This window comes from Elephantulus edwardii, unplaced genomic scaffold, assembly GCF_000299155.1.
Source record: "Elephantulus edwardii isolate Elephantulus edwardi_28Jun2011 unplaced genomic scaffold, EleEdw1.0 scaffold00076, whole genome shotgun sequence".
NCBI lineage: Eukaryota > Metazoa > Chordata > Mammalia > Macroscelidea > Macroscelididae > Elephantulus > Elephantulus edwardii.
In genome coordinates, this window is record NW_006399826.1 from 1,553,269 (window position 1) to 1,563,232 (window position 9,964).

General features: G+C 37.4%; 1 protein-coding gene across 1 annotated transcript in view; it reads left to right on the forward strand.

Annotated features, from left to right (window-relative positions):
- The window catches only part of ASXL3 (additional sex combs like 3 (Drosophila)), a 194,355-nt gene that overhangs the window by 145,075 nt on the left and 39,316 nt on the right, over window positions 1-9,964 (forward strand). The gene's annotated exons all lie outside the window — the stretch shown is intronic.

Sequence of the window (9,964 nt, forward strand, 5' to 3'; positions counted from 1 at the left end):
AACCTGGAGCCACTCTGATGGAGAAGAGGCTACACTTACCACAGTGGACATCTAGTAACTGGCTTCTTAAAGTTGGTTGAGAAATACTCTATTTTATAGAAAAGTAATCACAAGATCAATTTAATTTGTTTTCGGATTGTTTGAGAAAGTTCGCTTATACAGTTATCTAGAACTAGTGGTCTTTTCCTGGTAAAGGTTAAATTTCTTTTAGATATCTGTTCTCTCAAATTAAGTTAGTTTGTGTAAATGTTGTAATTTTAATATTTTTAAAAGTAACAGTAGTATTCTACTTTTCTTGAAGTATAATTTATATAATGTTATCTGCCATTGAGTCAGAATTGACTCATAGCTGACCCTCCAGTGGGTTTTTATAGGCAGTAAATCTCACAAGAGGAGATTGCCTGTCCTTTTCCCACAGAGCAGTTGGTGGATTTGAACCCTCTCCTTTTAGTTTGGCAGCACAGTTCGTTATCGTTAAGCCACCGTAGCCCCCTATTTACACTTTTCCTGAAGTATAATTTACATAAAATACTGCACATATGTTGAAAGTCTACAGATTTATTAAATTTGGCACATATGCACATCCATGAAAGCATTACCACAATCAAGATAAAGAGCATACCTGTAACCCTGTTATCTCGCTGACATCTCTGTAGTATTGAGTCTTCCAATTCATAAAAACTGTGAAACTTTCAATTTACTCAGATTTTATATATTTTTCCCCAAAAGTCTAATAGTTTTTATTTTAGAGCAGAGAATCTCAAGCTTAGTACAGCAAAGATTTTGTACCTGGAACTTGTTGCTTGGGGCTGTGAGAAGCTGGCTGCCCTGTCCTTGTAGAATAGTTTGTCAGCCTCCCAGGCATCAGTCCCTAAAGTAATAAGAATCAAATCACCCTAGACTCTGGACAAGCCCCAGGGGAAATAGAGTCATCCAGAGATGACAGGTGTGAAACCACAGGGATTGCCTTCTCGGGCATCATTCTGTTGTATTTGTTCTGAGATCATTTTCGTGTTCTTGTATATGCTATAGTACTAAAGTTTTATTTTGCATTTGGTTCTAACATTTCACAATTACATTGATTTTTATATATTGACTTTGGTATCTGAGAATTTTACTTGTTAGTTTTAATTTTTTAAAATCAATTCCAGAAAATACGTGAAAAACTCGAGTTGACACTTTAAAAATATGATATCCAAAGGAATAATAAACATGAACTCGCATTCTGCGTCATTAGTCCTAAAGTGAACACAGGTTAAAACCACAGTGCAGCACAACAGTATATTACTGACTAAAAGTACAAACAAAACCAAACAGAAAAACAAATGTGAGAAAGAAAAGGGAATGAAACTCTCTATTAGTTACACAGTGACTTTAAAAAATGGGTTGACAGTGTTTATCCAGATTGACCCAGCATTTTATGACCTCATTCTGGAGACTAAGGTGCATCTGATCCAGGCCATAGTCTTCGCAATTGCTTGCTATATGTTGGAGAGCTGGACTAGGGATACTAGAAAGAGATTGGATGCTTTTGAGCTGTGGTGTTGGAGGAGTATTGAATACACCATGGACTACTAAGAGAACAAACAGGTTTGTCCTAGACAAGGTGAAGCCAGGCTGCTCCTTGGAGGCAAGGATCCAGAGGCTTTGTCGGACATACTTCAGGCATGATGCAAGGAGGAACTAGTCCTCGGAGAGGAACATCATTCTTAGAAAGGGTGGAGGGACAGACAGCACAAGAGAGGAAAACCCTGGATGAGATGAACTGAAAGCAGTGCCTGGGGTAGTGAGGGTAGGTTTGTCAGAGACAGTAAAGTTGGCAAAGTAGAGAAGGATTCAGGGCAGTTGTCCATAAGGTTGCTGTGAGTCACAAGTGATTCGATGGCACATAACAACAACAACATATAAATCACACATGTATTTACCAAGAAAAAAAAAAGCTAAAGTGGTTTATGGACTTGCCACTCACAGTAGCCCAACCCTGAAACTATCAAAATATCCATCAATAGAAAAATGGATAAATAAATTGTGTACAGCTCCATGCTTGTGTTTGTTGTTATAGTTGTTTTGTGCCATCGAGTCACCTGTGACTCGTAGCGACCCTATGTACAACAGTCCTAAGCCCTGCTCTGTCTTGTGCCAATCTTACTGTCTCTGCCACACCTACCCCCATTTGTATCTGTGTTTATCCCATTGAAATTGAACAAATTACATCTTCATACAAAAACAGTGTTGAGTGTAAGCACAGGAGAAAATACACTATATAATTCCATTTTATAAATGTCAAGAATTACCCAATCTATGGTATTAAATGACCCTTAACGAATAGTGCTTCTCTGTACTATTGTTGATGTTGATAGGTTGAGAGTGTTCGATTGTGGAAAGTTCTTAAACTCTAGGCTTGTAATTTGTGCACTTCAGATATGTGTGCTATACTTCAATGAAAAGTTGCAAAACACAGAAGAAAATAGCGGTTTGCTTCTAATTTGACTCTACTGTAGGGAGTCTGCTCTGCAGTTTGAGCTGTGCGGCTCCCTTGCGTCCCTCCATCGCTTCCTAATCACTCCCACTCCCTCGCCCCCTCCACATGGTATTAGTTAGGAGGCCTGACTTTAAAGCCTCGTCATGGCCACTGATCTGGACAAACTGTTTTATTGTTTTCCCTATTTGTACTCTGTTTCATTGGCACTTCTCCAAAGTCAGCTAGGAAATTGTGATTAGCAATGGTTTCAGTTTCAAAAATTGTGACCAAAATTAGAATGTCTTAACTAGAAAGAATTACTTTAATTGCTTTTTTTCCCCATTTAGTTTTTCATTTGATTGTAGTTAGATTTATGTGAGCTTCTGAACAGACTTAAAGACATAAAAAGTAGATCATACTCTTTTTAATAAAAGCCATATGTCTGTTTCTATAGTTACCTTTTAAAATAGAATTAATTTATTACAAACTATTGGTAAAGATTCCTTGGGTTTGAATATTTGATTATTTAACTTAAGATTCTTTATGTTAATTTTTTTAAAGAAGCCAAAATCTCCCTATTGATAAGTTATTTGGCAGATTCTGATTTTTTGTTTGATTTGCTTTTTTTAAAAAAGTTTTAAAAAATATCTGAAAGTTTATGATCAAACTATTGTCAACCATGTAGTGAAATAATATAGGTTTTACCTTACCAATCATATTCAGTGTTTGATTCCAAAGCTTTACTAAATATGTGAGAAGTTTTGTTTGCTTTACTGTTTTGAGTGAAATTTTATTTTAGAATGCATTGATTTTGTAGAGTTCAAATTTTTTATGAAATGCTTCCAAGTATTCCTTTCTCTAATGTTTTTTAAATGCCAATTCTTTTTGTTGTTGTTCCATTTTGCCAGATTTATTGCTTCATTTCGATCTCCAATTTGGCTTTCTGTATTTTTTTTTAGTCCAGTAGAACAATTTTGTCATCTTAGAATGAATATAGATAATCAGCTTTTCTTGAATTGATTTCTAAATTATACTTTATTTTGTAAACAGATGTTTGTATTTGTTTTATTATCTTAATGTCTTTATTCCTGTTGGAGAAAGAGATAATTTTTTCTTTTATTTCTAGTGTCGATGGCACTCACACTTGCTCTTTTTTCCCCTTTATATGCAAATGTTATGAATATTCTGCTCATTGAATTTTTTTATTTGATTTCGTGCCATATGCTTCAAGCTTGCTTCCAAAATATGCTTGATCTTCTTCTCTCCAAATTGGATTTGGCTTCTCCCCTCTAGTTACTTACAATATTTGCGTGACTGTATTTTATTCCTACTCATAAGGTATCAGCTCTATCAGGGACTCAATGAATTCCCAAATGACTAATTGTTAACTTCTCAGTATAATCGTTATTATTTAATTAAAAGGAAATATAGTTTTTTTTCAGTTATTATGATAATGAATGATGTCACTGGTAACTGCTTTTTAAACAGCTTGGAATTTTAAAAGCCATTCCTCCCTTTTAGAATTTGAATAAAATTAGATGGTTGACTTGATTGTTTGCATGCAGCTCATATGTGTCCTGTGGCTGAGAACATATGGTGTGATTAGATCGTTCTCTGTGGAGGGAGGCGAGAACTGTGTCCCTCACAGAGGCCGGCCGGCATTGTTCTGCATTTATCTCTCCTACAATTCCACTCGAGACTCACACATTCTCACATTTTTTTCACCAGTCACTTTCCTGTCCCTCAGCAATTCCAAACGTCTGTCAAAAAGATTGAAATTGTATACATTCCTATAGTTGCTGGAGGAAACAATCATAAAATATGCCATTCTTTATTTCTTCCATTTTCATATTATATGCTATGAATTAATTAGTTCTGCATTTCTGGTTTCTAGTTTACTGGCAGCACATCTTCGAGGTAGAATATCTTTATTATTTTTTGCCTTGCTGACATAATACCATTAAATCAAGCCTAGATCACGTTTCTGTGCAATAAATTGAGAACTCTTGTTGATCATACAGTTGGCAAAAATTCTTCTCATTCTTTTATAAGTATGGCTGATTGTGGTTATTCCGAAGTTATGATTTTTTTATCTTTGTTTTCTTTTCCTTGTATTTAAGATTCACCCTTTGTCATTGACAGAAGCGGGGGGAAAGCTGATAGGGTTTTTCATTATTTATCTCGTGAAAAATAACTATAATATTGTGGTTTGGTTTTGGAATTGAAGTCATTGTTGCTTCCAGTAGATACGTTGATACACCTAAAGCTTTTGACATTCAATAAGCTTAACTGTAGGCAGCCTTGAACATAGAGATAAGAAATATGAAAGATGCTAGGTTAAAAGAGAGAACCAATCATTTACTCCTGCTTTCATTTCCATAATACTCTCTTATTTCTCCTGATGGAATGAGCTTTCCTATGACTTCTAAAACATACGTATTTCTTGTGTGTTTTAAGGCAGTTTTCCTAAGAGACTTTTTAACTTAATTACTTCTCCTTATAGCAGAGTAGCCTAGCTGACACAGTGGTCAAGTGCTGAGCTGTTAATCAAAAAGTTGGGTGTTTGAACCGCTGCCATGGATCTAGATAAAACCTGCTAATCTACTTCTAGGTAATCCTCTGGGGAAAGTCAAGTCTGTCATATTGGGTCACTATGAGTCAAAATTGACTTAAAAGCGTTTAACAACAATAACAAAAGATCCCTTGTGGCATAGCGTGTTATATGGTGGTCTCCTGCCGAAAAGATCAGGAATTCATATCCACTAACTGATGCACAGGAGAAAGGCTAAATAGTCTTCTCAGTTTAAGATTTACTGCCTTGGACATTCTTGGAGAATCGCGCTGAGTGAAAATTAACCCAGTGAGAGTGGGTAAGAACAGCTTATGTAACTGGTAGCCTGATTTTGCAGAAAGGTTTCAGAGGTCTGTGAAACTCCTGAAAGTTTCCATCACATTTTTCTTGTGTGTAATTATATGTATATAAGAGTGTATATTTGGTATACTTCCAAATGAGGGAGTCCTAAAAAGAATAATAACATAAGTGAGGTTTGTGTTGGTTTTCTTCTATGACAATCTACCAGCAGCCTGCAGTTGTCTGATGCCAGGTAATTAGGTAGTTCGCACATTGGCATCATGATAGTGGTGGGTTTTATGTGCCACCAAGTGGAACCGACTCCTGACAGACCTCCTAGTGGGTATTTAGAAATTCCAGATCACACAGGACAAGGTTGCTCAACGTTCTCCTGATTAACGGCTGGTCAGTTTAAGCTGCTTGTCTTTGGATTGACAATGCAACTCCTTACCCACTAGGCCACCAGGGTTCCTTTGGCATTTTGGAGCACCTGTGTTTTTCTTTCCTTTTCTGTCTTCTGCCAAAGTGTTGGCCTTACTGCCAAGGGTTGATACAGATTTATTACTGTTCTGGTTCAGATCTGTTGTTCATAGTGTCACTATAAGAGGCATATTTGACTCGATGGCACCTAATAAGAAGTTGGGGATAGAAAAGAGCAGGTGATATACATATACCCTGTATCACATTTGTCCACATCCCATTGTTTGAAAGTTAATTGTCTTGCCACCCTTCAATATGCACACTAACACACACCCCCACACATACACACACCCACCAAGCCACAAAACCCCAAACTAAATGCATTGCTATCTAGTCAAAGCCAAGTCACAGCTGACTCTCCATTGAATCTCCAAGGCTGTAGGTGCATGAAGATTTCCCGTCCTGCACAGCTGCTTGTGGGCTCAGACTGCTTGAGAGGTGTGCTCTTTGGGTAAGCAGTGCAGCTCCTTGCAGATCAGGCCCCCCAAAGCTCCACTACTCGAAATTTACCAGAAGGCTTGGGAAATAACTTCTCCAAGTCAGAGGAGGTAGTTTTTCCCAGACAGAAATGAAAGTGAGCATGGAGACCAAGAGATAGTAATCTGTCACAGTCAGAGAAAAAGCAGCTTTTGTTAGATACAGAAAAGACTCGGAAACACCAATATATGTACAATCATTGAAGGATAGTGAAAAAAAAAATTTGGCAGCTGGGATTGTCTTTTTAAAATGCTTATTTGGCAAAACCCTTTTAATTGATTCGAAACAAAAGTCACAGAAACTATAACTTGCTTACATACATACTTTTAAAATATGTAAGGAATGTGCCATAGTATATAAGAGAGAGAAAAGACACTCCTATTAGATCACGTGGGCTTTTAAATGTGTGTAAATGGCCATACAGGAGATTGTGGGGAGGAAGAATGGGGTGGGGGGGGAAGGTTAAGTTAACAGCACTTGTTCATTGAACCACTTTAGTGCCATCAGTACAGAGGGAGGCTAATAGAATAGTAGATTGTCAATAGAATGCTGTCGTGTCAACATCCATACTGCAATTTTCTGTGAATGACTTTTATAAATTCTAAACATAGAAAATTGCAGTATTCTCTCAAAGTACAGCTTAGGTACATTTCTAGGAAGAAAATGCTAACATACGGTATTTTATTCTCGTCTGAGAACATAAGCAGGTACTTTGCTTGCATGCGGGTCTGTGGAGTCTTTTGTAAAAAATGGAGAATGTAGGTCAATTTGCTATTGTGAAAATATTGCAGGGCCTTTCTTCTCCCAGAATATTTGTCTTTGATTCACTTTGTGAACGATCAAGTTCCTTAAAAATCTAGCAAATTCATTCATAGTTCTTCTAAAGCAATCTCAAGTATAAAGCTCTACCAACTACAATAACATATTAAAAATACATAGTGGCCTATACTTTTTGCCCTAGTCTTATCTTTTTACTTGTTCCATTAACCTATTTAAATGTTGTTTTTACATTTACCACGCTCAACTTAGCCTTGTGTTATCTCTCAAGCTGCAGAAGAAAAGAATGGTTTTAGGAAGGATAATTTTTTTTGCCTTACTTACCCCAAATTTAGAAGAGGCAAGAATTTAAAAATGTCATCTTGTTTATAATCTGTGTACATTTTAAATGAGCATAGGACTTTAAATTATGAAACTATTGAGAGGTGAAGAGACAAGTCATAGGAAAAAAAGGGGGAATAAGATGTCATATCAGAAACTCTTGAGTCTTCACTGTATTAAAAATACAATTTATTTCAAATATTTCTGAGAACAGGGAAAAGGCAAACACAATGGTTTACATAGACCTTATTCTTTAGTATAAGAAACCATTGATTTGTACATATGAGTCAACAATATTTTAGTAATATGTAAGTGGCAAGTTTTATAAATGGCATCAGCAGTGTTCAGATGTAGCACTTCCTGTGCTGACTTTTGATAGTAAGTGGAGAGCATGTTAAGGTAGATTGCATGGCTCTGTGTCACTTTGGAGTTGGAATGATCAAAAAGAGACTAGATCCTTAATTCTTTGTGAAATTGCTATATTTTAGCTACTGTTTTTATCATTGTGTTAAAACTGTGTTTTAGCTACTGTTTTATCATTGTGTTGAGTTAGAATCAACCCACAGCTGACTTTCCAGCAGGTTTTCAGAGGCAGTTATTTGCATGGGAAGAGATTGCCCATCTTTTCTCTGTGGAGAGGCTATTAGATTCGAACCATATACCTTCAGGATTGCAATGCCACTCGCAGTAATTGCAATGACCACTTGGCCACCATAGCTCCCTAGTTTGACTATTTTAAGACATGAGTTCCTGCTGTGAGCACAATCTGTAGAGCATTAATCCCACACATTATTCCATGGAGAGCAGCTTCCAGGCTTTTTGGAAAATGATATAGTTATTTGTCTAGAAGACTTCTCCACAAACAGTATAGAAAAGAAAACTGGTGAACTTTGGGTAAACATGTTTTGTTTTTTTCTCAAACATAATTGATCATAAAGTCCTTTATTTTTCTAGAAACATCTCATGAATTACTATCATAGCATGCATTTCACGAAAAAAGTAAATAGAATGGTTTAGCATGTCACTAATCTTTGTGACATATTTTTCTTCTTAGGTACCACTGAGTTGGTTCCAATTAATAGTGACAGGAAGTTAAATGGGGGGAAATAACTGCTTAGTTCTTCTTCTCACAATCACTGATTTGATTGTGGAATATTTCACCCTGTGATATCCATGTCTACTGTTGCTGTTTATGATACAAGGGGTAGGGGGAAGAAGATATTTCCAATTAATAGGTCCTAGAGCTTATTTATAGTTATTTCTTCTCATTTTGAGTCATGCTACAGATGAAGGTCTTGGAAGTTTTATATCATATACATCAATAAAGTCTACTTTATCTGGACATGGGAGCTTTTCCCTCGTGTATTTTGAGTCCCTTCTGACCTGAGAGACATATGTTCTAGCACTGTGTTCCTCAGCACACTGGAAGGTTTTCATCAGTCGGTATTATTCAGAAAGTTTGTCAAGTCCTCTTTCCCAGTCTGTCTGCATCTGGAAGCTCCACTTAAACTTCTACCCCAGGTGAACCTGCTGGTATTTGATATAACTACTAGTGACATAGCTTCCAGCATCATAGCAACACAAGTGACCATGGTACCCTAAAATTACAGAAGAGTAGAGTGATCTGGGATCCTGTTGTTGCTATGGGCCATCAAGCTGGAACCTACGCACCCACAGCAGAAGCTCCAGAGGGTTTTCAGAGGCTGTAAATCCCAAAGGAGGGAATTACCCATCCTTCTCCCATGGAGCAACTGGTAGATTCAAACAACATGGCTTGGCTATCAAGCTGGAACCTCCCCACAGCAGAACCTCCAGAGGGTTTTCAGAGGCTGTAAATCCCACAGGAGGGAATTGCCCATACTTCTCCCGTGGAGCAGCTGGTAGATTCAAACCAAATGACTTCAGATTGTCAGCGAAACTCCTTACCATAATTATTGAGTACTGTTGAGTCGAACCGACCCTTCAGTGGGTTTTCCTAGGTGGTAAATCACAGAGGAAGAGAGTATCCAACTTTCTCCACACAGCAGTTGGTGAATTCATATGGCATGCCTTCAGGATTGCAGTGCAGCTTCTTACCATTAGGCCACCATAGTCCCCTTAGTACTGTGTTTTTATTGCTAATAGCCATCAAGTCAACCATGACTCATAGCAACCCTATGAATAAAAGACCTGAAGTCTTTGTATAACTATTGTTGTTTCTCAAAGTTCATAGAATTTCCAGAGGCATGTTGTTTAGGAAGTGGAAGCCACTCACACTATAAATATTAGTTCATTGTCAAATGTTCTGTATTACTAATGAAAGGAGACTCCATATTTCAGGATTTTAATCTAGGTGTTCCATGTAGGTGCAATTTGGGGTGGTATGTTTGACATTCTTATATGAAAATTTCAGGGTTGATTACGTCTTCTCTTTACAAAACTCTGTTGTTGTTGTTGTTGTTATGTGCCATTGAGTCGTTTCCGACTCATAGCGACCCTATGCACAACAGCTCTAAACCCTGCTCTGTCCTGCGCCAACCGCACCGCCTCTGACACACCCATCCCGATTACCCCAGTCACCGAATCAATCCATCTCATAGAGGGTCTTCCCCTCCTGC